The sequence below is a fragment of the Dendrobates tinctorius genome, unplaced genomic scaffold (assembly GCF_039654945.1).
Source record: "Dendrobates tinctorius isolate UK_male_01 unplaced genomic scaffold, ASM3965494v1 ptg000171l, whole genome shotgun sequence".
Taxonomy (NCBI): domain Eukaryota; kingdom Metazoa; phylum Chordata; class Amphibia; order Anura; family Dendrobatidae; genus Dendrobates; species Dendrobates tinctorius.
In genome coordinates, this window is record NW_027361838.1 from 15,331,712 (window position 1) to 15,359,132 (window position 27,421).

At 42.3% G+C, this 27,421-nt stretch overlaps 1 protein-coding gene across 21 annotated transcripts in view; it reads right to left on the bottom strand.

Moving 5' to 3' along the window:
• Window positions 1-27,421, bottom strand: part of EPB41L3 (erythrocyte membrane protein band 4.1 like 3) — a 466,618-nt gene that overhangs the window by 269,214 nt on the left and 169,983 nt on the right. The window lies entirely within an intron of this gene.

Consider the following 27,421-nt stretch of genomic DNA (forward strand, 5'->3'; position numbering starts at 1 on the left):
TTGCACCTGGAAGCTAGCACATTTCTCTTGAAGTTATATCCGGTCTGCAGATAGCAGCCTCCGTTCCTCTCAACAGGGAATCCCCCATGACCACCACTCTCCGTTTCTTCTTCACAACATTTTTCTTTCTCCATCCAGGAGGACTCTGAAGGTGTACAAGGTTGCGGTTTGTTGGAAAAGTCTTATCCTGATGTATTTCTTCATCGTTTTCCTGCGTGAGAGCCTGGTACTGGTTTCTGAGCAGTATGGGTGCTGACTGCCTCCTGATCCTCGTGCTTCTCTGGGTCACATGTCTCCATTCCTCTGTTTCTTCAGGTGCACTTCGAATTTCTTCTCTTTCTGTAACATGAAGAGATAATTCTGCTCTGTCCAAGAACTCTTCACCTTCCTTAATGATCTTCAATGTCGCTAATCTCTCTTCGTGATTTTGCAACTTTTCCTCCAACAGGGACACAAGCTTGCATTTGTGGCATGTGAAGTTTGGCTTTTCCATTGGTAAATCTGTGAACATGTAGCATGAAATGCAGCTCACCAAATGGCTCCTGGCCTCTTCCATCTTGAGATTTCTTAAAAACAATGAAAGATGAGCCAAAATTCGCGCGCCAATAGTCGCGCGGTTTTTCCGATTTCCTCTTTTCAGCTGCAACGGCCAAAACCCAGTGATCGTTGAGCTCGCGGAGACTCTTCACTTATCCCAGAAGGCACTGGGAATATGCAAATGATCTCCTCAAGACTCTTCTCCTGTATCTGAGTCCGCCCTGTGTTCCTGAACCTATCCTATCCATGCCTGATCCAGTTCCTGTTCTGCATGCCAGCTGTGCAATCCTTTACGGAACCAGCTCTGTCAACTAGCTGCACCGGTTAGTTACGCCCCTCTAGACCGTGGCACAGTAGTTCCGCAACCACGTGTGTGACACAGTCTTAAACTGAGAAGTGCTACAGAAGGATGTGTTAAATTTATTTAGAGAACTTCTTAATAAATTCTGCGTTTTTTAGACTGTCTTTAGTGGAGAAAATTAAACGTTCTCTAATAAAGGCCAAATTCTGTGATAAATTATTGAACACCTGTAGGTTTTTAGAACCTAAACAAAGGCTACACAAAGCCTACTTTTCTAATGACGTTTGAGTGAAAAGTAAAACTATAAAAAAAAAGCGGTAAATGTTTTTCTCAAAATCTGCATAACCAAAAATGTCACAGTTTATACAATAACTGCTATACGACCCTTGATAAATTCTCCCAGTGTGACGGTTGATGTAGTCACGGTTGATGTAGTCACGGCATACCATACATGAACTGCACAAGCAATTGGTAATGTTTAAAGGGGCTGTCCACTACCTGGAGAACCTCCCATTAATAGCTGAAATCTACAGTATAAATAAATACACTGTATACATGCCTCTCAGACAGGAGTCATTCCTCATGAGTTCTGTGCTGACAAAATAGTCAAGGCTACAATCGATCAACGACCTTACAAAAGTCATAACTGGCGGGGGATACAGCTTCGAGATTCAAGGAACAGCGCTGATCCAGGAGGTAAATAAACAGTGTTTATTTTTATACTACAGAGAGGAGCTATTAATAATGGGTTGTCCAATATTTGACAACCCTTTTAAAGGGAATCTGTCACCTACCCTTTGGCGGGCGATGAAAACGAGGTTGGTCCGGTCCGATGGGCGGTGTTCCCGATGTGTGCCGCCTCCCCATCCTTGCCCGCCGTCCGCAGGTTATTGCTGAATTGGAGTAGGTGTACGCCATTTTTTGCGCGTGCGCTAAGCATTTATAGCTAATGCGCGCGCAGTATGCTTTGCCCAACTGCGGGCAAAGCCGAAAAGCCGGACTGCGCATGCGCCGGTTAACTAAGCCCCGGAAGTATTTTGCTTTTGCCGCGCAAAAAATGGTGTACACCTACTCCAATTCAGCAATAACTTGCGGACGGTGGGCAAAGATCGGGAACACCGCCCATCGGACCGACCTAGTTTTCATCGCTCGCCAAAGGGTAGGTGACAGATTCCCTTTAAACAATGAAAGCGATAATGCCTTTGATATATTTCCTAGGTGTACATTACATATGATTTTCAATTATACGGATAACATCAGAGACAAATAAGTTGGAGATGTCCGAATGCACAAAGCTACAGATAATGGGTGTTGTCTAAATGTAGCGTGAAAGAGAGTTCGAAAAAAGGCAATTAAGAATGCCTCACATTTTGTGCTTTACAGCAGGGAATGGACACAACTTAAGTGAAGGCAGCAGAAAGAATGAGAGGCTTCAAGCCATCATAATCCGACAGAAGGAAACGTCAACTCCAGCCTCGATAAAATGGCCACAGTGTGAATGTGCTATTACACTTTGCACATATAACAGCTTATAAACCAGCTCAGTTATTTGGTTTTGCTGTTATCTCTTGTATTTTGTTCAACCAGGATGTGTGGCTCGAATATCTGAGCTGCTGTAAGCATTCCATCTGCATAGCTTCCCATGTATGGGTGTCTCAGTCTGGCCCTGTCCTGCTCTGCCCTTACTCTCATTAACGTTGTTGGACATGTGGCAAGATTTTAATACTAGAGACAGGTTATGGTAAAACCGTCCTGAAGGGTACACCTTGTCGTTGGCGAGATGGCTTTTATGCATTCTTGATCACAATAGCGTTAAAGGGAACCCGTCACCTGTCTTGGCTGCTATAATGTGCGGTTACTGCCTTTCAGAGCTTATCTACAGCATTCTATAATGCTGTAGGTAAGCCTCCAGTCCGACCTGCAAGAGAATAAAAATAAGTTTTATTATACTCACACGGGGGGACGGCCGATGGGTGTCGCAGGTCTGGGTCTGGCACCTCCCCATCTGCTTGCTTCCGGCACTGCAGTACTTTGCTCTGCCCTCAACAGGGCAGAGTTTACCTGCGCAGGAGCACGATGCGGAAGGCAATGAAGCAAGCAGGAAGACGGCATCGCAAGGAGATGAGAGGCGCTGGACCCAGACCTGCGACACCATTCGGACCGGACCGGACCGTACCTGATAAAGGGTCGTATATTCGAGCCCAAATGTGTTGTATGCTGTTCCCTCATTAAGTACGGTAACCACATCTCACCATCAGATCCTTCAATTTCTCTCCTCAGGACATCACCACAAGAGGATACTCCATCTTCTACTATTGAATAGATAACCTCATGGGATCTGTATAATACTATTGTAATTTGTGAAACTACTGTTTGTACTATGCAAGGGCTTTTTTTTTTTTTTTTAATATATATATATATATATATATATATATATTATTATTAGTTTCACAACCATAAACCAATTTCTTCATTAGAAAACTGCATTACACTAGAACCATTGTATTCTCCCAAGATCTAGAACAGAGTTACTGTAAAGCGTATACAGCTTATAAGAAATAGTGTTAACCATCTGATCTGATTTTTGTTTGGGAAAGGGTTTACTATTTGAGACAGGTAGATTTTTCCAGCAAAACTGTCACGTCAACATTCTGTGGCATTAATCCACTCTGCTGTATGCTTTGCAACAGAAATGGAGCCTGCAATTGGTATCAGAATGAAATACTGCAGCGATAAGCACTCTTCTCAGCGCTAGCCTGGGAAAACCCATTAGTCAGTACTCTGGGATGTGACATCTACAAAACAAATTAAATCTCAAAAGCCTGCTTCAACCCCATTGTGAAGTACAAAAGGTGTTAGAGTAAACAGCTTTCCTTCCGCATCACTTGTCTGATGGAACTATATAGAATAGAATTTCAGTCATCGGTGTCAGTAATCATCAGACATTCTAGAACACTGAAAAACATGGAGCCCATCATTCACTAGTCTCAATCAATGAGACCTTTTTATGGAGGGAGGTACCGACTGAAGTGTGCTTAGTTTTACAAAATGCCAGCTTGTTACTCTCCACAAAGAGAGGCACTATGCCTTGCTATGTGCACACACTGCAGATTCACCTGCGGGTTTTTTCCCGTGGAACCGCAGGTAAAGTGACCTGCGGTTTTGCTGCGGTTTGGCCTGCGGTTTCACACCTCTACTATGTTAAAGGTGTGTAACCGCAGCGGAATCCGCAGAAACAATTGACATGCTGCGGAAAAAAAAACGGCAGCAAAACCGCGAGGAAAAAAACCGCAGCGTGAGCACTGCGGTTTTGAAAACTCATAGGGTTACATGGTACTGTACCATGTCTGCGGAACTGCTGCGGTTCCGCAGGGCCAAAACCGCAGCAGAACCGCAGCAAAAACCGCAGCGTGTGCACATAGCCTTAGATTACTGTCAGAGGCCTCTCATCTAAATAAGACCACTTGCTTTGCACTGCTTAGTGGCAAATATCCAGAAACATATCTGCAAATGGTGTCTGATTTGGCTTTCATTTTAATTCATGTAGCAGAACTTTTTAAAGAAAATTTTCTGAAAGGGGACAACCCTTATAACTTTACATTTGGAAAGTAAAGAAACAATAAAAAAAAATTCTGTACGAAGGTGTAAATTGCCTTAAATTGAAAAAGATGTTTTAAGCGCTTACAGAAAATCTGCATTTTGTGCATATGTTCCAGTAGTCATTTTATAATTTTTCAGTTCTTGCAGCACTAGCAATGTAATGATCCTTTAAAATAAATGGTTACTGCACATTTGGAAAAGGTAATGAGACACTTATCTCTGCACATGAATATGCATGTTCTACGCTAAAATTGTTCACACTGCACTAAAAATGTCCTGAACACTAAGAAAGTGTTTTCAAATTGAATGGCTTTATAACTATTGTATGGAAATGAATAGATTTGGGAGGTAGCTTTCAGCATTGGGTTACACAAACTTAAAATCCAGTAAAAGCTGAAGTTAAGGTGATGCATCAAACTGGCACTAGGCTAATGCTGCTAATATACATTTCTGCACAAAAGCCGGTTCCCTCCCAAGGAGGGTGCTACATTATCAGGCAACTACATTTATATTTCTACAGCAGGCCATGCTTTCTTTCATTGCACTAGCAAATAAACATAAGAGAAATAATTGCCAAAATAATCTCACAGCACGCAACAAAAGAAGCAAAAGAATCAATGCCACAACTTCCCATTAATGTACAATTATGCCTAAGAGAACAAAGCTGGAAATAAAACCATGGTGTAGAAACGGAACACAAAAAAGGGGTTGGGCATATCAAATCAATATATATATGCAGACTCCAGTTTCCATTTGCACAGACCTTCTATACACAAGTTTACTCTGAATTTGATAAAGATTGGCATTTTATACCCAGTCTCAAATTGAAAAATGATAGAGTAAAAAGTACCAGATTTGGTAAGAGACGAATGTGACCCTGTGAAGGACAGTCAGGGACCCCTGTAAGGTGGTGCGGAAATGGAAGTAGGGATAATTGGGAAGCTCTGCTTGTTTTAACGTGTTATTAAATAGCCTGCTGTTGGGCAAGGTTCATAATATTCACAAAACCCTTTTCATGACCAAGAAATGTTTGTTTTTTTGTGTGTTAATTGATGAATTCCAGGAGCCATCACTCTACTGTCTACATGGTTTTAAGAGTGCATTTTACATATCATGACTGTCAGTCATTAATGGGTTAAAGGACTTCACTTTTATTTCGGCAATCCTGTGTAGTCTGCCACACTGCAAATAAGTGTTTGTTGCTAGATGATTCCAGGGGACCGATTTAGCTCTACGAGAATTAGGTTCACAAGTTGTGGCTACAGTGCGTTTTTTTTCCTGTGGCTTTCTGAAACTGCTGGAAAGAAAATGTACGTCAGCCACAACATGGAAACCCACCCAAAGTGCTTGCTGACATTGGTCACACATGATGCACATTTCCTGCATAGAATTTCTATACGGAAACTCTGCAGCATTTTACACTACCAGCGTTGTGGACAAGATTCCATCAAATTGACCAGAGCTGCAGGGTAAATTTACACTATGCGGTTTTGCTACTTTTTTATGCAAATTTTAAGCTGCGGTTAAAATTACAGTACCTGCAAAGTCTCTGAGATTTCAGAAACAGGGGAGTGCCACTTCAGAAACCTCATGCACACAGCTTGGCTTGTTTTTGTCATCAGGATTTTGTGCTTTGCATGTTTTTTTGCACAATGGAACATGTCACTTCTTTTACCCATTGAAATAAATGAGTGGTGAGAAAACAATGCTGAAAAAACGCACTAAAAATGCAGTTTTCAGGTTTTGCTGTGTTTTTTGTGCGAAAACCTGATTCTATAGAATAGGACTTTTTTTTCAACACTATACTTTATCAGCATGCACAAGAGACCAATCTAGAATGCTTATACTGCAGCAAAAAAAAAAAAAACGAAGCTAAAACGCACAAAAAAAAAAGAAACTTTTTTTTCTGCAGCAAAGAGATTAGGTTTTGCTGCAGAAAAAAAAAAACAAAAAACAAAAAACAAAAAAAAAAAAACACTGAAAAACACCTGGTGTGAACTTACCCTTAACGTTCACAACATATCAATTTATGTTGTGGATATTAAGTGAAAAAATTAAATCTGCCGTCAATCCAAACATGGTATTCACAGCGACATCTGAACAATTTAGTGTAGAAACAATTTGGTTGAACAGGATTAGAAAAAACACGTCGTTCTCTTTTTTTGAGTTGTGTCGGATCTTGAATGAGGTGCAATAGCACATACAATCTTTGGACACATTATAGGCAAGAGAAGCAGCACATCTGTCATGCAGGATTTACCCACAAATTTATGCATTCTTCCCCGCTCATGGATGTGTTCTAGTGATGAGCGAGTATACTCGTTGCTCGGGGTTTTCCCGAGCATGTTCAGGTGTTCGAGTATTTTGGCCGTGCTCGAGATTTAGTTTGTGTCGCTGCATGATTTGCGGCTGCTAGACAGCCTGAATAGATGTGAGGATTTTGCCTGTTTGTTAGGAAATCCCCACATGTATACAGGCTGTCTAGCAGCAGCAAATCATGCAGCTGCAGGAACTCAAACAATCTCTGAGCACATCCAAAATACTAGGAGATCACCCGAGCATGCTCTGAGCCATTTTTCTCATCAAAAACGTCAGAATCTGTAACTGAGGCTTCCCCAGCATAGATGTTCGGCCTCATTCAGACGTCCATTTTTCAAGTATGTGTTCTATTCTTGGTATAAAATGGAAACGTCAGCTCACCCAGGAGGAGGTTTGCAGCTCCACAAAGTAAAAAAGGGTAGGAAATTCAATGTCAGGATCTTCTCAAAAAATACTATTTTAGGGTGTAAAGTTAAAAGTCACAGATTTAGTCCTTAGTCATTGAATAAGAAAAATATGAATTCAACGGCGTCTTAAAAAGTCAGATCCTATCATCCACTGGTAAATTATTGCTAAAAAACTAGAACTCTCAAAAGAACAAAAATTAAATTATACATATAATCAAATAAATAATTTATTCGTACTGGTATATAAACATCCTGTCTAATGTTCATACGTAGCGGCGATCTACTTTATAGCATTTAGATCCACCATGATTCATGCTTAAGAAGCTTTCTCCTGTGATCACCTCCTCTCATAGATTTTGTAACCCTTTCAATTCCCACTGTTTAGCATATATTCACTTTGCCTCGCATGGTTTTCGGCAAAATATCTATAAGCTGCTGAACATTTAAAGGGATTTCCCTATGAAACAAAAGTTCATTTTAATCAACAGATCTTGGAATAATAATAAGTTCCACAATTGGATGTGTTTAAATAATGGCTGTGTAATGGCTGTGTCTTACCGTAGTCTTACCGTACAGGGACATGGTCTGATCATACCATATCTTCTGGGCAGGGGGAGAGAAATAAAAAAAATATGCAGACATTACAGCAGGGGATCGCTAATGAGTCTTTATTTGATATAAAACATTGTTTTAAAACAGGCAGGGAAATGTTTTACCTCCCAAAAAGAATCCGCTGTGCTGTCCTGTCAGTATCCTCTCTTGTTTCCTCCCCTGCCCAGGAGCTGTGGTATGATCAGACCATGTTCCTGTACGGTCAGACACGGCCATTACACAGTACACAGCAGGGGCACATTTATAAGATTATCTCAGCACAGGAACATTTTACTTCCAACAATTGTGGAACTTATTATTATTTCAAGATCTATTGATTAAAATGAACTTTTGTTTGTGGGACCACTCCTTAAGTTTGCTAGCAGCATCAGAAAGATATTTTTTGATGCGTATTTTAAGTGATCCTTTTGTACAACCTATGTATTACATTTCACAAGATGCGCACGTAATCAAATATAATAAATATGTTGTTGCAAACATGATGAAAAATTTAAAGCAAGTGCAAACAGCATGACTGCATTCAAGACTGGTATCACCACCCAGAGCACCTCGGCAAGTCCCGGGGGGCCCACTCACAGTCGGGAACACAGGCATGCTATGGGGCCCGTGAGTCAGGGAAGTCTATGTAGTCTATGGTGCTGTTCACATGTCTATGGGTTTTTTTTTTTTGGACGGAGTCCAAAAAATGAAGGAGACATGTCTGATTTTGGTCTGAGTCATGATATGGGTCCGTAAAAGTCACAGATAGCACACAGATGCCATCAATGTGCGATTTTTGTTATATCCGTGATTAACATTGCAATGGATAGGAGATGCTTTGTAAAAAAACATTTTATTCATCAGTGAAAATCACTAGTGAAATAATCATGATAAAAACTGAAATATTAGCTAAACCTTGATAACAATTGACTGAAAAACTCTGATGACAGAACCTTTTCTTGGATACGTGAAAAATCACTGATGTCTGAATGAGGCCTAAGGCTATAATTACAAGCTATGCCAGCAATGTGACTGAAACCATTGTTGAATTGACTGCAGCTGAAAGCAGTTTGGTTTCTCACGTCCATTTGGTAAACTGCTGTTTATCTACAAACCACATAACCATTAACAATTAAACCGCTATTAGCCGCAATAATTGTGACTGCCGTGCACACTCGCATGCTGCCCAGTCTCTACAGCCTTAATATGTCAGTCTAATGGTACACTGATGGCAAGGCAACACTATTTATTAGAAACTATCCCCTAAATGTGCACAATGAATTATGCATACACTTTTTCAAAAGTCTTAAAAGGGTGTCCGATAAAAATATCCATAAGGTAGGTCATCAATATCAGATTTATGGGCGTCCAATACCTGGCATGTTCTCCCATCACCTGTTACAAGCTCCACTGCCAGCTGAATATAAATACAGTGGGCCTGAGTCATCAGATTGGTCACATTGGTGTCGTTAACGCTGCTATTGAGTAGGTGTGCTGGAGTCATATCCTCCCAATTCATGGAAAAGCGTATGCCTCTATAAAATTCAGGAGCCTCGGGCAAGTGGCATACATGTCGGTGTGCGCCTAACCACAAGTTCTAATCCAGTCCCTGCTGGAGTAAGATTTGTGGTATAGCGACCGCCACCATTTGCCATAAATCTGACAAGCGGCAGTCGCCACATCCCTGCCCACTTTGTCAGAGCTGGGCAAAGATGGCACAAGAACACGCAAGTCACAAAGTTTTAGCGCAGTCTTATTATTTTGCTTTTTTTTTTAGCATGATCATATTCTGCAGAACTTTAAAAACATTAGCCTTGAGTTTTGCCCAGGGCTGTGGAGTCTGAGCCCATTTTGGTGGAGTCGGAGTCATGGAAATTAAGGAGTCAGAGGTTTGGCTTACCGACTCCACAGCCCTGGAACTTTTGCCAAAATTATGTGACTTTTCAAAGCTTTTTACACCAGAATACTGGTGTAAAAGCTTTGATAAATCGGAACCAGAGAATGGAGCTGCATTGCACAACTCCATTCAATGTGTGGTGGCAGGTGCGGGGTACTGTTTACTGTAAAACAGCAGTATCTCTTCAGTAGCTATTTTACAGTACCTGGCATTGGCCACTACACATTGAACACATCTGTGCACTGCAAAAATGTGTGCTGTAACTTGTAGTCCCTCACAGCTCCGATACTGATGACTGACTCGACATTCCCTTTATTCTACAAATAGCTTCATCAAATTTGGCTAAGGCCTCTTTTCAGATGTCCATTTTTCTTAGCTAGAACACATACCTATTAAAGTCTATGGTGCTATTGACATTTTTTGCGAACAAGGTGCAATTTATTTTTCAGACTTGAAAATCACTGATGAGGTCTAAGGCGAAGTTTGAAAAACCCAGAGAGTAGTTGATGTACCCCAAACTCTGCTGACATCTTAGAAATTAAATACATTTTCACAATACTTAGAAATCTATGAATTTTAGCTGCTAAACTAAAAAGGACGGAAAATAAAAAATGAATCAATTATCTAAAAATTAGTATTTTGACTAAATTGGGCTTTGGGTAAGGTTGAGGACACTGTTCTTTCAAACCAAAGGGGGGAAATCTCAGCACGGACGTGTACAATGTCAGGTTCAACAGAAATATTTGAGTCTGTCCCCAATCATGCATAAACGGAGGACTTAATTCTCATAATATGGCCAAATAGAAGAGGTCTCAGGGCAAGGACAAGCACCGATCAGCAGTGCTATTAATGGGTTACACCTAAAGAAATGAAACTTTTATATATCTTTAAGGGTATGTCTCCACGTTGCATATATGCAGCGCTTGGAACGAAGCTCTGCCCAAAGTGCTGCCGGCTTTTGTACGCGCGGTGATTCCGCGTGTCTTCATTGTACGCAGCGTCAAATCCGCAGCATTTCCTGACCGTGGAAACATGCCCTAAGAGTACAGCTAGAAAATAAATCAGAAATCACTTCTTGAAGGGCTTGTACAGGAAACTAAGATCAGTATGAGATTGTTGGGGGACGGACACCCCTAATCATGCCATCTCCTCTGGTGACTGTGGTATATACTTAATGTACGAGGCGGAAGGCAGCAACCAGGCCTGCGGAGTCGGTAAGCCAAACCTCCGACTCCAACTCCTCAATTTCCACGACACCGACTCCAACTCCACCAAAATGGGCTCCGACTGACTCAGACTCCGACTCCACAGCCCTGACAGCAACATACACTGCATACTGGCCAGCCGCCGGGTATTGCACCTTATCTGTTATTCAAAGCATACTAGATAACCAGCAGTGTACACTCCCAGTCAAGCAGGAACCTTGCATCAAAACATGGTAATCAAACCACAAGCAACGTTCGCGCGGGCTCACAAATCCCTTCCTAGAGGTCCCCTCTGCTCAAATTACTGTTTCTATATATTGACCTTTTAAAAATACCATGTGCCGCTTGTGAGCTGCTGGCGGTGGTTTCATAACCATATCTTGATGACAGGTTCCCTTTAATAGGTGCACGGTGGCATGTATACATTTATGATCTATAAAGCCAGAGACAACAATATTGTAATTCCCGTATTCTAACATTCTTTATTACAAATAAAACAGAATCAGAAAATAAAATATTACGTCCTTCCGTTGAATTTCCATGCAATTCTCTGTGAAGTTTTCCCAGCATGAGCTTTCTAGTGTAGCAAACAGGTTAGCTCAATCTATTGTAATCACAATTCTTCTTTTACATTTACAGTGATTAACATGTATAGCCTACAACCAAAACGGATGGGAACAAACGGCTCATGAACCATGGAAGTCACATAGAAAACACTGATGCTCCAGGACACGCAAGAAAGAGTTTAGCGTTCGATCACATTTTTTTATTTATTTTCCTTGCATACAAAATGAGTAATAAAAGGGAATGATCTAGGGAGAAGAAGTTATCACCTATCAATAGAAAATGTGAGAACTTATCGATTTGTGGGGTCCATCTGTTGGACCGGCACTGAGTGGCAGAATGGGACACTTATCTTCATTAGAACAGAGCAGCAGTGCTCATGCTCTACCTGCGCTCTGTTCATTGCTGGCGAGCGCTGCACTCAGCAAATTCCGGCAGCCTATAATGAATGGATAGAGCGGCAGATGGGCACTTGACCTGTTGCATCATTCTGGAATGGAATAAAAATGCCCTGTGAAGGAAAAGAAAAATCTCGATTCTGCTGATCGGTGCAAGTCCCAACAGTCAGACCCCCACGATCAATAAGTTATAACTTATCTTGTCCTTAGGTGTTAAGACTTAAACATAAAAACCTGGGTTATTAGTAAGACTAAAAGGCAGATCAATAATCAATACACATTGGGCTAGAATAGAAAGGTTGGTTATGTCAGCAAAATGCTACCTGATATAAGCCTTCAAAGGGTCATTTGGGACTAAACTATTGATGACCTATCCATAGGATGGATAGATCAGTGGTGGTCCTACACATAGCACACCCTGCTATCTGTTCTGGCAGCCAGCCAGATAGGAACCATATACGGAGTGTAAACACCGCATCGCCCTACATTGCTTTATGGTCACTCCCAAATACTGCAATTATTCTCCAATTCACTTGAATGTACCTGTGTATTTCATTTCTGTTAGCGGGTGCTTAACAGTTTCATTTTTGTAGATCTCAAGCAATACTGTAATTCTTGTACAAAGAAAAAAGATAAGTTTATATAGTATATATAAGTACACAAGATGTCACTTTCAAATACGTGTACACATTTTTCATTTTTGGATGAGATGAAACAATAAAATTGTCATCACATCATTCCCATGAATTTTTGACCACAGAGTGGCACTGAGAATGTATAAAGCTTCTGTTATATTCACACCACATTTTATGGCCATCTTTTAATATCCAAGGGTGGCATCCAATTACTCAGAGTGCCATGTTAAAAACATGAATGTATCTGTTGAACAATATACAGTATGTCACATAACCCATGCACTCCAGATTGTGTTTTCTTCATTAAAACTTTGCTTTTTATTTTGGCATAGTTCTCGGGTGAATGATGAGATTTGAGATTTTGGTTTTAAAAATTCAAAAATGGGGGGGCGTGGCCTGCACGCTGATGGCGACGGCTGCTTGAAAGGAGAGCTCTGTGCTTCAGCAGGATAAACCAGCTCTTATCAGCTCACAGATAACAGGATTACCAGCTACAGGAGGTGTGAGTAACCCCAGCCCTTAGTGATGCCTAAGTTGAGACCTAAAAAAACTGGCACTCCAGCCAAGCTGACAGACTTTTACCCCCGGGATAGGGAAGTCTCCTCACCTAGCAAGATGGCGCTGGCTTCCCACTCAGCGTCTTCCCACTCCTCACAAGGAGATACAGGCTGCGTGAGAGGCAATACAGGCATTCCTCTGACAGAGGAAACAATGCAATCTCTGCTGAAGACGCTGAGGGCTTCCCTACAGGGTGATCTCAGAGAAATAGTCAGAGAGCTGAAGGAGGAAATCAGGTCTCTGGGTGATCGCACAGAGCATGTAGAAACTAAAATGGCTGAATTTGCAACATCACATAACAATCTGATAGATGCTAACACAGCTTTGGAAAAGGAGGTGGAGGCATTAAAACTTAAAATCAGTGATATAGAGGACAGATCCCGAAGAAATAACCTAAAAATCAGAGGTATTCCCTCATCTGTAGCAGATAAAGAGCTCCATGAATACTTCCACAAGTTTCTGCAGCTTATACTTCCTGGATGGGACGCCAGAGACCTGATAGTGGACAGAATTCATAGAGTCCCTAAATCCAAAGGCATAGATCCAGCTCTGCCTAAAGATGTCCTGGCTAGACTTCATTTCTATAAAACAAAAGAAGCTGTGCTGTACACACTGAGGGAAAGTCCAGCCCTGCCAGACACTTTCATGGGACTAAAAATCTTCCCAGATCTTTCTGCTACAACTCTTAATAAAAGAAGAGAATTCGCCCACCTTTCTAAACTCCTTAGAGATCAAGACATTAAGTACAAGTGGGGTTTTCCGGTGAGGATGATAATTTTCAAAGATGGAGGCACTTACATATGTCATACTCCTTCTCAGCTGGGCAAATTGCTGGATGACTGGGGAATAGCCCACCCACCAAACCCTGGCGGGCGGGAGAATCAAAGAAGATCTCCAGACAAGATTAACCCTGAATGGTCAGCAACTTAGCTGGGACTCCTTCCTGCTTATGGCACCTGCTGTCCTTGCTCCTGTGACACGGGATGTCACGTAGCCCCCTGATGTTCTCGCCTATGGCGAGCGGTTATACTCCGGTCACCCTACTCGGGGCAAACCGGTGTTGATGGAACTTTTTTGTTTTTGTTCTTCTTCTCAAAAATGTTCTTTAATTTTTTTCAGAAATTTCTTTCAATTCCTTGTTGGTCTAACCCCTCTCATCCCTGATGGCGTTCCTAGGAATTCAACCCCCCCTGCGGCTCCAATATGAAAATTAAGATATTGTCTATTAATGTGAACGGACTCAACTCCCCAGCAAAAAGGTCAATGATGTGGAGAGAGGTGATGGCATCTAACTGTGATATAGCGTGCATTCAGGAGACCCACCTTCTTTCCACAGATAATAAACGGCTACTTCATCCCAGGTTTCAACACGCCTTTTTTGCTAATGACTTAAAAAAAAGAGGAGGAGTGGCCATTTTAATAAAGAACTCAGTGGCCTTTAAATTGATAAATGTCAGTTATGGAGCGGATGGAAGATATATTATTTTGTCTTGTTATATTAACAGCGTCCCTTATACCTTGGCAACGGTCTACTCCCCAAATTCATCGCAATTGACCTTTGCTAGGAAATTTTTCCAAGCATTCAAGGATACTGCCACAGGGGCGGAAATCATCTGTGGAGACTTTAATATACCTGTTATACGCTCCATGGATTGCTCCAACATCAACATCTCACATGCTAAGGAACTTAAGCATCTCATCAATGAATTCCATTTTCATGACATCTGGAGATATTTACATGCATCAGAAAGAGACTATACATTCTTCTCTTCCAGGCATCGCTCATACAGTAGAATTGATTTCTTTTTGGTCGACAGCAAATCTATAAGTAATTGTGTTGCAGCTGATATTGGTTTAATCACTTGGACAGATCATGCGCCGATCTCTTTGTCTGTTCAGGGTGGCTTTAATGTTCTAAATTCCCCCAGGTGGAGATTGAATACTAGCTTGCTTGGTAGGCAGAAGGTACATGATGAAGTAGAGTCAGTGTTAACAGAATATTTCAAACTTAATAATAATGGGGAAATTTCTGACGAGACCCTGTGGGCTGCTCATAAAGCAGTAGTCAGGGGGCAGTTCATAAAACTGGCCTCCATCCAAAAACGGGAAAAAGACGCAGATATTAAATATATATTAACCCGTATTCATCACCTTGAATCCCTGAATAAAGCCAAAGCAACCCCTAACTTGACTAAAGAAATTGTAACCCATAGATTTCAACTAAGATCCCTACTCCTGCAAAAATACGAACATAATCTAAAAAAAAATAGATCGACATTTTATGCTATGGGGGATAGAGCGGGGTCCTTATTGGCAAGAAGGACGAAAAAACGTGAGATTCAATCTAAAATAGAATTCCTGAGGGACCCAAATGGAACAATCACTAGACATCCCATTGAAATAGCAGAAGCATTTGCGAAATATTATGAGGCCCTGTATAATCTAAAAAATGATTCCAACACGTCACAGCCGACTCAAGTGGATATACAGGGCTTTCTAGACACCCTGGATCTTCCCCGGGTCTCAGATGAGCAATTAGAGGAACTTAATCTTCCCTTTACTACACATGAAATCCTAGGTGCCATCAAAATGACTAAGTCTAACTCTGCCCCGGGCCCCGATGGGCTGCCATACGAATATTACAAACAATTTACATCCACTCTGTCCCCCTTTATGTTAAAAACCTTCAATTTTTGGCAAAATAAAGGGTCAATTTCCCCAGACAACTTGGAAGCGATTATTATCACGCTACCCAAGCCAGGGAAACCTGCAGACACCCCGGGTAATTTTAGGCCCATTTCACTCCTAAATTGTGATGTTAAAATTTATGCCAAACTAGTGGCGGATAGACTTCATAAAGTGATCCCGGCCTTAGTGGCCCCAGACCAAGTTGGTTTTGTGACAGGCAGGCAATCTAAGGATGGCACCAGACGGATGCTTGACTTGATTGGACTGGTGGAGATATCGGGTGAACCCAGTGCATTCCTGTCTCTTGATGCTGAAAAAGCCTTTGACAGGGTGCACTGGGGATACCTGGAGAGAGTCCTAACAAAATTCGGGTTCTTGGGAAGAATTAAGTCATCCATTCTAGCTCTCTACTCTTACCCAAATGCGTCAGTGTTGGCATCGGGGTTTCTGTCATCTAAATTTCAAATAAGTAATGGCACTCGCCAGGGGTGTCCATTGTCTCCCGCTATTTTTGCTTTAGTGGTAGAACCTCTGGCGGAAGCTATACGAAAAAACATAGCCATTTCTGGTATAAGAGTTGGGGAATTTGAACATAAACTTGGTTTATATGCAGATGATGTGATAATTTCCTGTTCTAACCCTGTAGTTTCGATTCCAGCAGTGGTGAACACATTATCGAACTTTTCTAAAGTGTCGTATTATAAGCTTAATGCGGCAAAGTCTTTGATATTGCCATTTAATGTACCGGTGGAAGCCAGGAGTGTGCTGGAGGGGACCTTTCAATTCAAATGGTGCGACAGGGGGATACCTTATTTAGGTATTAAGCTGACACCATCGCAGATGTTAATTAAAGAAAATTTGGAACCTCTGATCCAAAATTTAGAAAAGGAATTGGGAAGGTATGAAAAAATATCGTTGTCCTGGATGGCCAGGATACAGTCCTTTAAAATGGTTTTCTTACCCAAAATATTGTATGTACTCAGATGCTTACCCATCAAAATTTCTCACAAAACCCTGATGAAACTTCAATCGTTGACTAACAAATTTGTCTGGGGTAATAAAAGGGCCAGGGTCGCAGGTAAAGTGTTATATCCCCCATATGACTCAGGGGGACTGGGCACCCCAAACATATCGGCATATTATAAAGCCTTACTAATTGAATCACTAAAGGAATGGTGGCGTCCAGGTAATTCACATAGATGGGCTCAGATTGAAAATTTCCTGTCCCGCCAGGGCTCGGTCAGAAGAATGATGGAAGCAGAATATTTGAGCCGTTCACGGTTCTCCCCGTGTGTTCCCACCATGTCAGCTTCCCTGGAGGTCTGGCGAAATGACTTGATTCATAAGATTCAGATTCCTCTTTCAGAGATTTCCCTCAAGTCGTTGGAATCTCAAATCCCCTTTTTGAATCTAGCCAGGTGGGAGGGATCAGGCATTACAGTGCTGGCGGATCTATTCTCTGATTTGGGTGTTAACCCCTTTAATGAAATAGTACGGAAACACCCCTCTTTAAAGGGTTGTTTCTATCAACACATCCAAATTAGTCATTTTCTGGCCTCTAAATTTCCTCTAAAGTCGAATCCTCTGTTACCTACAACAAAGGCTTTGGTATTTAAAAAGATAATTAAATCCAAAGGTATCTCCTCAACATACAAATGGCTCAATAACCCCCCCGAAGAGCAAAAATCTCCTTATATGAATAAATGGGACGTGGAGTTGAATGTTTCTACCTCTCCTTCAAACTGGCACTCGGCTTCAGCAAATATCCAAAAATATTCCAAGTGCATAAATCATCTGGAGCAACTGAAAAAAGTACACCTGCGATGGTATCGGTCCCCAGCCAACTTAGCACAGTTCCTCCCAAATTATTCGCCACATTGTTGGAAGGGCTGCCTCCAAAGGGGTACTCTTGGTCACTGCTGGTGGGCTTGTCCCAAGGTTTTCTCGTTCTGGCTGGAGGTGTTTGGCCTGATGGGTGAGCTGACAGGCAATACTATTAATCCGAATCCGGGTCTGGCAGTGCTAAACGTGGGTATAGAGGAGTTCTCTTGGGAATCCAGGGGATTATTGGTTCACATTCTAGTTGCTGCCAGATATTGCATAAGTAGCTATTGGAAATCCCCAAAGACACCTACATTAGCTGAACTATATAACCGAATTAATCTCCATTGCCAATACGAGTTCTGTCTGGCTCACTCCATCCGCGCCAAAAACAAAATACTTCAGACTTGGGACACGTGGCTAAACTCTGTATATGCATCCCCTGTCAGGCATCTGTTTCCAGGGCAAACTGTCTGAGATTAATAAAATGGGTCAAATAGGGTCAAAGAGAGTGTTACGCAGGGAGTTCATCCGTACCACATGTCAATATTCAAGGTGTTTATATCTATGTTGTTGTTACTGCTCGGGCTACCCTGAACGCCATCTAATTCCCTAGCTCCCCCCCCCTCCCTGGTTGCCTCTTTGCAACCATCCATGGTTCACCCCCCCCACCTCTTCCTCCCTTCCCCTTTCTTATCTTCCTTTCTTACTCTCTGGTTCTGGTTGTTTGAAACCCTCGTTTTGAGGATTAAAGATTAAATGGTAGGTTGACTTTATACGTATTAGGTGTTGATTAACCTAAAAAAAAAAAAGTTGTAACTTGTATCAGACATGATTGTTGGTGGTGTGATGGGAAATGTGAATCATAATCAAAAGATATACTACCACGTGTTACAGCGTTGTTCTCTTTGTGTATTAATGCCATTGATACCTGAATTTTTTCCCTTTTCTAATGTAACTTCCTACAATAAAAATTGATTGGAATAAAAAAAAAAAAAATTCAAAAATAAAAAAAAAAACGCAGTTGGGAGTTCTGGTTTATATGTATCATATCTAATATATACAGATGTGGCCAAAAGTATTGACACCCCTGCAATTCTGTCAGATTGCAATCATTTTCAGGAAGAAACTGAGTGTTAACACAAATTCTTTGTTATTATCTTCATTTAATTTGTCTTAAATGAAAAAAAACACAAAAAGAATTGTCCTAAAGCCAAATTGGATATAATTCCACACCAAACATAAAAAAGAGGGTGGACAAAAGTATTGGCACTGTTCGAAAAATCATGTGATGCTTCTCTAATTTGTGTAATTAACAGCACCTGTACCTTACCTGTGGCACCTAACAGGTGTTGGCAATAACTAAATCACATTTGCAGCCAGTTGACATGGATTAAAGTTGACTCAACCTCTGTCCTGTGTCCTTGTGTGTACCACATTGAGCATGGAGAAAAGAAAGAAGATCAATGAACTGTCTGAGGACTTGAGAAACCAAATTGTGAGGAAGCATGAGCAATCTCAAGGCTACAAGTCCATCTCCAAAGACCTGAATGTTCCTGTGTCCACCGTGCGCAGTGTCATCAAGAAGTTTAAAGCCCATGGCACTGTGGCTAACCTCCCTAGATGTGGACGGAAAAGAAAAATTGACAAGAGATTTCAATGCAAGATTGCGCGGATGTTGGATAAAGAACCTCGACTAACATCCAAACAAGTTCAAGCTGCCCTGCAGTCCGAGTGTACAACAGTGTCAACCCGTACTACCCGTCGGCGTCTGAATGAAAAGGGACTGTATGGTAGGAGACCCAGGAAGACCCCACTTCTTACCCCGAGACATAAAAAAGCCAGGCTGGAGTTTGCCAAAACTTACCTGAAAAAGCCTAAAACGTTTTAGAAGAATGTTCTCTGGTCAGATGAGACAAAAGTAGTGCTTTTGGGCAAAGGCATCAACATAGAGTTTACAGGAGAAAAAAAAAAAAAAAGAGGCATTCAAAGAAAAGAACACGGTCCCTACAGTCAAACATGGGGGAGGTTCCCTGATGTTTTGGGGTTGCTTTGCTGCCTCTGGCGCTGGATTGCTTGACCGTGTGCATGGCATTCTGAAGTCTGAAGACTACCAACTAATTTTGCAGCATAATGTAGGGCCCAGTGTGAGAAAGCTGGGTCTCCCTCAGAGGTCATGGGTCTTCCAGCAGGACAATGACCCAAAACACACTTCAAAAAGCACTAGAAAATGGTTTGAGAGAAAGCACTGGAGACTTTTAAGGTGGCCAGCAATGAGTCCTGAATCCCATAGAACACCTGTGGAGAGATCTAAAAATGGCAGTTTGGAGAAGGCACCATTCTAATATCAGGGACCTGGAGCAGTTTGCCAAAGAAGAATGGTCTAAAATTCCAGCAGAGCATTGTAAGAAACTCATTGATGGTTACCGGAAGCGGTTGGTCGCAGTTATTTTGGCTAAAGGTTGTGCAACCAAGTATTAGGCTGAGGGTGCCAATACTTTTGTCTGGCACATTTTTGGAGTTTTGTGTGAAATGATCAATGGTGTGCTTTTTGCTTCATTCTCTTTTGTGTTTTTTCATTTAAGACAAATTAAATGAAGATAATACCAAAGAATTTGTGATTGCAATCATTTTCAGGAAGAAATTGAGTATTATCTGACAAAATTGCAGGGGTGTCAATACTTTTGGCCACAACTGTAAAGCTCAGTGTGTGTGTGTGTGTGTGTGTGTGTGTGTGTGTGTGTGTGTGTGTGTGTGTGTGTGTGTGTGTGTGTGTGTGTATATGTATGTATGTATGTATGTGTGCATGTCCAGGATTGGCATCTGCACCATCGTAGCTACAGCCACAAAATTTTGCACAGTCACGTCTGGACCCCGAGAGCGTCATAGGATATGTTGTGAGGCGAAATTTTAACCCCACGCGTTCCAATTCACCAAACAATTTTGCCCCTATCTACATAATGGGGAAAAAGTGAAAGAAAAAATTTTGGAGGCAAATTGACAGCTGCCAGATGTGAACAAGGGGGACTTAAAGAATGAGAGCAATGGCGCCAAAGAGTATATACCGTACAGTTGCTAAGGTGGGGCCCTGTCATGGGATACTCACCACACACAAAATGAGCCACACACTACCATGTGCTTCAACACATATACCACCCTCAGCACACATTTCAGCACACATACACCAACCTCGCCACATAAAAGTCGAAATACAAAAGTCGCCACTCAGACCTCGCCACGCTGTCCCAGAGCTGTTTAAAACATGAAAAATGAGCTGTGATTGGTTGCTATCAGCAACAGTTTTCTTTGTAGACAGTTGTGGTAACTGAGGCCTATTATTATAATTTCTATGGTGTTATCGTCCTTCTGTAAAGCTGGAAATAACGCAATTTATTACCGTGCCAACACAGACCACCCTCTGACACAGACTGCAGGGGGAGCCCAGTATCACACAGGATAGGATTAGATACACAGCTCAGCAGTCAGTATCACACAGGAGAGGATAAAGGCCCCGTCACACAACGACTCACCAGCGATCCCGACAACGATAGCAACGTGTCAGGATCGCTGGTGAGTCGCTACATGATTGCTGGTGAGCTGTCAAACAGAAAGCTTCACCAGCGATCAGCACAGCCGAGCACGCGGCATCACTGTGTTCGTTAGTTACCAGCTCCCTGCATCAGCGCGCTGGTAACTAACGTACACATAGGGTTTCTAAGGGACGCACATCCCTTGGATACCCGATGTGTACGTTAGTTACCAGCTGATCGCTGGTCTCCCGCCTGTCACACGCAGCGATACATGCTGGAGAGCGGGAGACCAGCCACCAAAGAAACGTCCAGGGCTTTCCAAGAGAGATCAGAGATACCGACAGGGGGGGCCGATCGCTGTAGTATTAGATACACGGCTCAGCAGACAGTATCACACAGGATAGGAATAGATACACGGCTCAGCAGTCAGTATCACACAGGATAGGATTAGATACACTGCTGAGCAGTCAGTAACACACATGATAGGGTTAGATACACAGCTCAGAAATAGGATGTGCCAAAGGAGAGGACGGACATTTTCATTCCAAGAATTCCACTCATTCCATCTGGTTTGCTTTTTTATTTTAAACGCCTCCAGTTTCCAGTTCAACTGCTATTTGCAATGTCCATTAACAATGCTCAGGGACAGTCCTTGAAAGTAGTAGGGATCGACTTAAGTAGTAGGGATCGATTTGCAATCTCCATGCTTTTCTCATGGTCAACTTTACGTGATCTGTTCCAAGAGTTGGAACTGCCAAAAATCTGTTCATCTTTGCACCGAAAGGAAAATCCAAACATGTTGTTTATCAAAAGGCTCTTGAATGAGTTGAAAACAAAATACTATCAATACTTGGGTAATCGTTTAGTTAATTTGTGTTGCAAATCTGTAGTGTTGAATATATGATGTGAAATGTTTTTATGTGCAATATAATTATAATTTGTTATAACTAACCACAGTTGGTTACTATGTCCAAGCAATGCTGGGCTCTTCAGCTAGTATACCCATATAGACGACTTAGGAGGGACGAGCCTACTGACAAATTCCCTTTAAAGGGGTTGTCCTCTACTAGACAACCCCAAGCTTAAATCAATTTAAGACCTCAGTTAAATAAAAACAATGTTTATTCACCTCTGACAGCGGAGCCATTCCAGCTATGTCAGTGCTGCTGATCCCCATACTCACGTGATGTATGCCACATGCAGTCTACAGCCAATGAGAAGCCGCTTTTTGGCTGCAGCTCATCAATATTTAGGGTGCACATCCGTTCTAACAAAATAGTAAAGGCTGCAGTAAAGTATGCGAGAAGTCACAGCAATCTCGGGGGACATCGGCACTGACAATTGTGGAGCTGCTGCGGGGAGTACAGGGTGCATTGTTTTCATTTTAATTAGGATCTTGAATTGATTAAGCTGGGGTCATTTTCTGGGGACATATTCCACTTAACTACAGCAAAAATGTGATGAATGAAGTGCCCATTGAAATGGGGGACTCGTCATCAGTTGTGATTCTAACTGTGGGAACCCAGTGTTTAGGCATTTATCAGGTATCCGATGGATGAGTGAGAAGTTGTGACTGTGGCAAAAAAGCCTATAATTATTCCATTTCTATTGATTGCTAAAATTGTTTTTGCTTTAAAAAAAAAAAATCATGTTGGAAATACATCTGTGAATGCCACAAAAAGCTAATTATTTAACCTAGGTGTATAAGAAATATATGGAACATTTTTTGCTGTTGAAATAAGAAAAGCGTGTAGGTAGGTGACTATATAATCATTCTCATTTAAGACTATCAACAATAAGCTAATTAAAAATACTGAGAAAAAACACTGTCTCCATCATTGTAGATGTTCAGCAACCACTATAATGTTCTGTCATGGGTAGACAACCAGGAGAGCCGCGGGACAGAAGCCAATAGAAGACGGATCTTCAAAGCCCTCCAATTACTCCCTCATCTAGCAGTGCTTCACCAACTTCAATGGCTTATTATACATTAATTTGCAATGTACCAACATAACCTAATTCTACTATTACACAAAATGAACATCTGTGTTGTTCTCTGCTCGTGAAGCTGGTGGGTTATTTTTCTATTGTTAACCAGTATACAAACATTTACACAACAGTTTGCTTTCCATATTTAGAAAATAAGTATGTGTGGATGAAATTTGGGAGTTGTCAATTTACAATAACGTGTCCAAAGTGTACAGGCTTCCCTTCCAAACAACATGTACATTGCAAACATACAAAAGAATATTCTGGAATACACAGAAAAGACGATTCCTTATTATTAATATTGGAAAGCAATCAAGTAACTTTGGCAAAGTTTTATGGAGAGCTGCCTCTGTACAATCTGCAGTTAAATGCTCATTTACAGCACATTCCAGCTCATTTCCTCTGTGAACAGAAGGCTAATGAACAACATTACAAGCCTGTGAAAATACACTCGGATATCTGCAGCACAAAAATATAACAATCATCTGAATCCACTGGAATCTATCAGATATTGAGTAGAGTTCTTCAATAGGTACAATGAAAGAAAACTTAGACCCGGATATAAAATGCTTATCTAAATTATATATATAGTATATTATATATAGGTAAGTAGCGGAGATCTTGACTCCTAATTGTTTATAGCCGGGGTGCAATGTGGGGTGGGGTATGACGCTGTGCCACCCACTCAGTGTCGCGGAGAGCGGCTCCTGCTAAACTTACAATCTGCGCCCACATTGAAGCGCTGGACGGAAATGTATAGCGCGATGGGATGATACCAGGTGACGATATAGAGAAGGAAGCAGTCTCCTCAAACTCACTCCATTATGCCCTGTACTCGGCAGTGTAGTGGAGAGCATCTCCCGTTATACAAATCTGTGCGTTTGGCTCAGCTACTTCTTCACCAACCTGCGACCGGCCGCGTTGTTCTGGCAAAAATTAACGTACCACCACATCAAAACCCTGTCATGGGCAGCCCATTCTCCAGACCTGAACCCCATTGAAAACCTCTGGAATGTAATCAAGAGGATGATGGCTTGTCACAAGCCATCAAAGAACTGCTTATATTTTTGCGCCAGAAGCAGTGTGAAAGACTGGTGGCAAGCATGCCAAGACGCATGAAAGCTGTTTTTAAAAATCACGGTTATTCCACAAAATATTGATTTCTGAACTCTTAGAAACAACAATACTAATGTTTTAACTCAATGATTATGAACTTGTTTTCTTTGCATTATTTGAGGTCTGAAAGCACTGGGTTTTTTTTTTTATTTTGACCATTTTTCTTTGTCAGAAAATTTATTGCTTGGAAATTCAGAGACATCTTGAGACTCAAAAATATACCTATAAAGAGAAAAATCAGTCAAACTGAACATCTGAAAGTGGCCTCTTAATTTTTGCCAGAGCAGTATAATATATATGAATTAAATCAGCAGAGACATACTGCTGAGGATTTGTTGTGTATTGGGAAAGTTTCCAGGTGATTTGGTGAGATGGGTGGGACCAGTCACCGACAAAACCAACCCAGGGACGTGTGTCTGAATGCCCAGGATAAAGCCTGTGTGTGGCTGTGTGAAATAGGACCTTTAGTGAGGTCATAACCATGTGATCCATACCTCACCAGTGGGTGTGGTTATGGACCATATAATGTGCCTGAGTTCTGGTCAAATGGAGAGTGTGTACCAGAGTGGTTCAGGGTGCAAGGTCCTGGAGGGTCAGTGTTGGGAGATTCTGCTAGAAGGATCAGATCCCTGGAGCACGTGCTGCGACCTTGGATCTGGTGAGGCGTGAGTGTTGGACAGTCTCAGGAGAAGACGGACGTCCTGAATAGCACCCGCTGAGGCCCTGGAGCTGGTGGCCGGTGTTGGGAGACCTGGGGAGTAGGGTCGGATCCCTGAATAGCACCCGGTGAGGCCTGTGTGTTTGCAGTCAGTGACGGCACTGCATTGGGGGCGCTACTGTCCGTCTGTGGATCTGCACTGTCATGTGGCCTGGTGAGCAAGACATTATCCGGGACAGTGATCCCAGTTCGGCAGCTTCCCTGGGAAAGAGGACTGACAAAGAGTCGGCATCTGGAGCCGGAGCTCCTGCGAGGTAACCCCGGACATGGGGATATATCTGTTGGTGCCTGTGATATTCTATGGACATTAATGAAGTGTACGGCGTGCGGTCACCCACGGTAACTGGACAAAGAGGTCCAGCGTGTTTAGTGACAGCGTATTCAAGTCATGTACTATGCAATGTTATGGACAATGTGTGAGCCTGTGAAGTATAACATGGCTTACGGTGTGGTTTATGATGGCTGTTGTGAATTCGCTTTCTGGCCTCCCTCTGGTTATTACTGAAGGTAGTAGAGCTGGTCAGATCGACAGAGGGGTTGCGAGTTCTCTTTCTGGGCTCCCTCTGGTGGTTATTGGAGGTAATGCAGCTGACAGAGGCTTGCCACCTGATAAGGATGATGACGATTGGAGATCTGGGGTTTCAGACTGGGATTTAAGACAGCCGACTCCCTCTATCCTTGCTAGTGATTTGCTTCCTGTTCCTCCTGAGGTCTGATTTCTCCAGCTCTGTCCCTGCATGTTCGGCTAAGTGGTTTATTTGCTATTCTGTTTGCATTTGATCTGGTTTTGTCTATCTCTTCTTGGTGCAGTTCAGCCAGCTCCGGCTGGGGCTGTGCGGAATCACCACCCATATGTTACTGCTTGTGCCAGTTTGTTTTATCCCCTGTTAGATTGGTATATTCTGAAAGCAGAGCAAAAAGAGACCAGAGTGCTGATATAGTGGGGGGGCGAAATCTTGTGACTTCAGTGTTTTTTTGCATCAGCCGTGTTGGACTTTTTGTAGGGTTTTTTTTTTTTTGCGTGATTGCAGACAAGTGTCTTTCCTTTCCTGCCTAGTCAGTGTGGGCCCCATCATTTGCTCAGTCTATTTTCCTGCCTGTGTTTGTTTTTGTGTTTTCATCTTGTCTCACCGACAATATATGTTTGGGAGCTATCTATTCCTTTGGGGTCTGCTCTGGGGCAGTTTAGATTTCCCCTTTCTTGCTTTAGGCTTAGTTAGCTCTCCGGCTGTGCCGAGGCATCTAGGATCATCGTAGGTACGCTCCACGGCTACTGCTAGTTGTGTGGATAGGATTAGGGGTCTGCAATCCGCTTAGTTTCCAACCTATCTGGTTTTCTGTGGCTTATCCTGGACCCGCTCTCCTCTTCGGTGACCCATTCATAACAGATGGAACAATAAACTGCATTGGACTGCTTTAAGGGAAAGTGTTCCTGTGTGCATCAATATTGCAGCCGAGTGTCCCCCCCCACCCAACACTAACAATAAGCGCCACCTTACTATTATATATACACACACATACATATACACACACATACATTGCAGCCATTATACGGAGACAAGAACTGTAATGCCTTTTCTATCACAGTCATCATCCTTGCACTGGCTATCTACTAGTACTTTATTAAACCAGTAATGCCACACCTGAATGGGAGCATAGATGCAACAAAGCATGTTGGTATATTGCTAATATACACTCACTGGCCACTTTATTAGGTACACCATGCTAGTAACGGGTTGGACCCCCTTTTGCCTTCAGAACTGCCTCAATTCTTCGTGGCAGAGATTCAAAAAGGTGCTGGAAGCATTCCTCAGAGATTTTGGACCATATTGACATGATGGCATCACACAGTTGGCGCAGATTTGTCGGCTGCACATCCCTGATGCGAATCTCCCGTTCCACCACATCCCAAAGATGCTCTATTGGATTGAGATCTGGTGACTGAGGAGGCCATTTGAGTACAGTGAACTCATTGTCATGTTCAAGAAACCAATCTGAGATGATTCGAGCTTTATGACATGGCGCATTATCCTGCTGAAAGTAGCCATCAGATGTTGGGTACATTGTGGTCATAAAGGGATGGACATGGTCAGCAACAATACTCAGGTAGGCTGTGGCGTTGCAACGATGCTCAATTGGTACCAAGGGGCCCAAAGAGTGCCAAGAAAAAATTCCCCACACCATGACACCACCACCACCAGCCTGAACCGTTGATACAAGGCTGGATGGATCCATGCTTTCATGTTGTTTACGCCAAATTCTGACCCTACCATCCGAATGTCGCAGCAGAAATCGAGACTCATCAGACCAGGCAACGTTTTTCCAATCTTCTACTGTCCAATTTCGATGAGCTTGTGCAAATTGTAGCCTCAGTTTCCTGTTCTTAGCTGAGAGGAGTGGTACCCAGTGTGGTCTTCTGCTGCTGTAGCCCATCTGCCTCAAAGTTCGACGCACTGTGCGTTCAGAGATGCTCTTCTGCCTACCTTGGTTGTAACGGGTGGCAATTTGAGTCACTGTTGCCTTTCTATCAGCTCGAACCAGTATGCC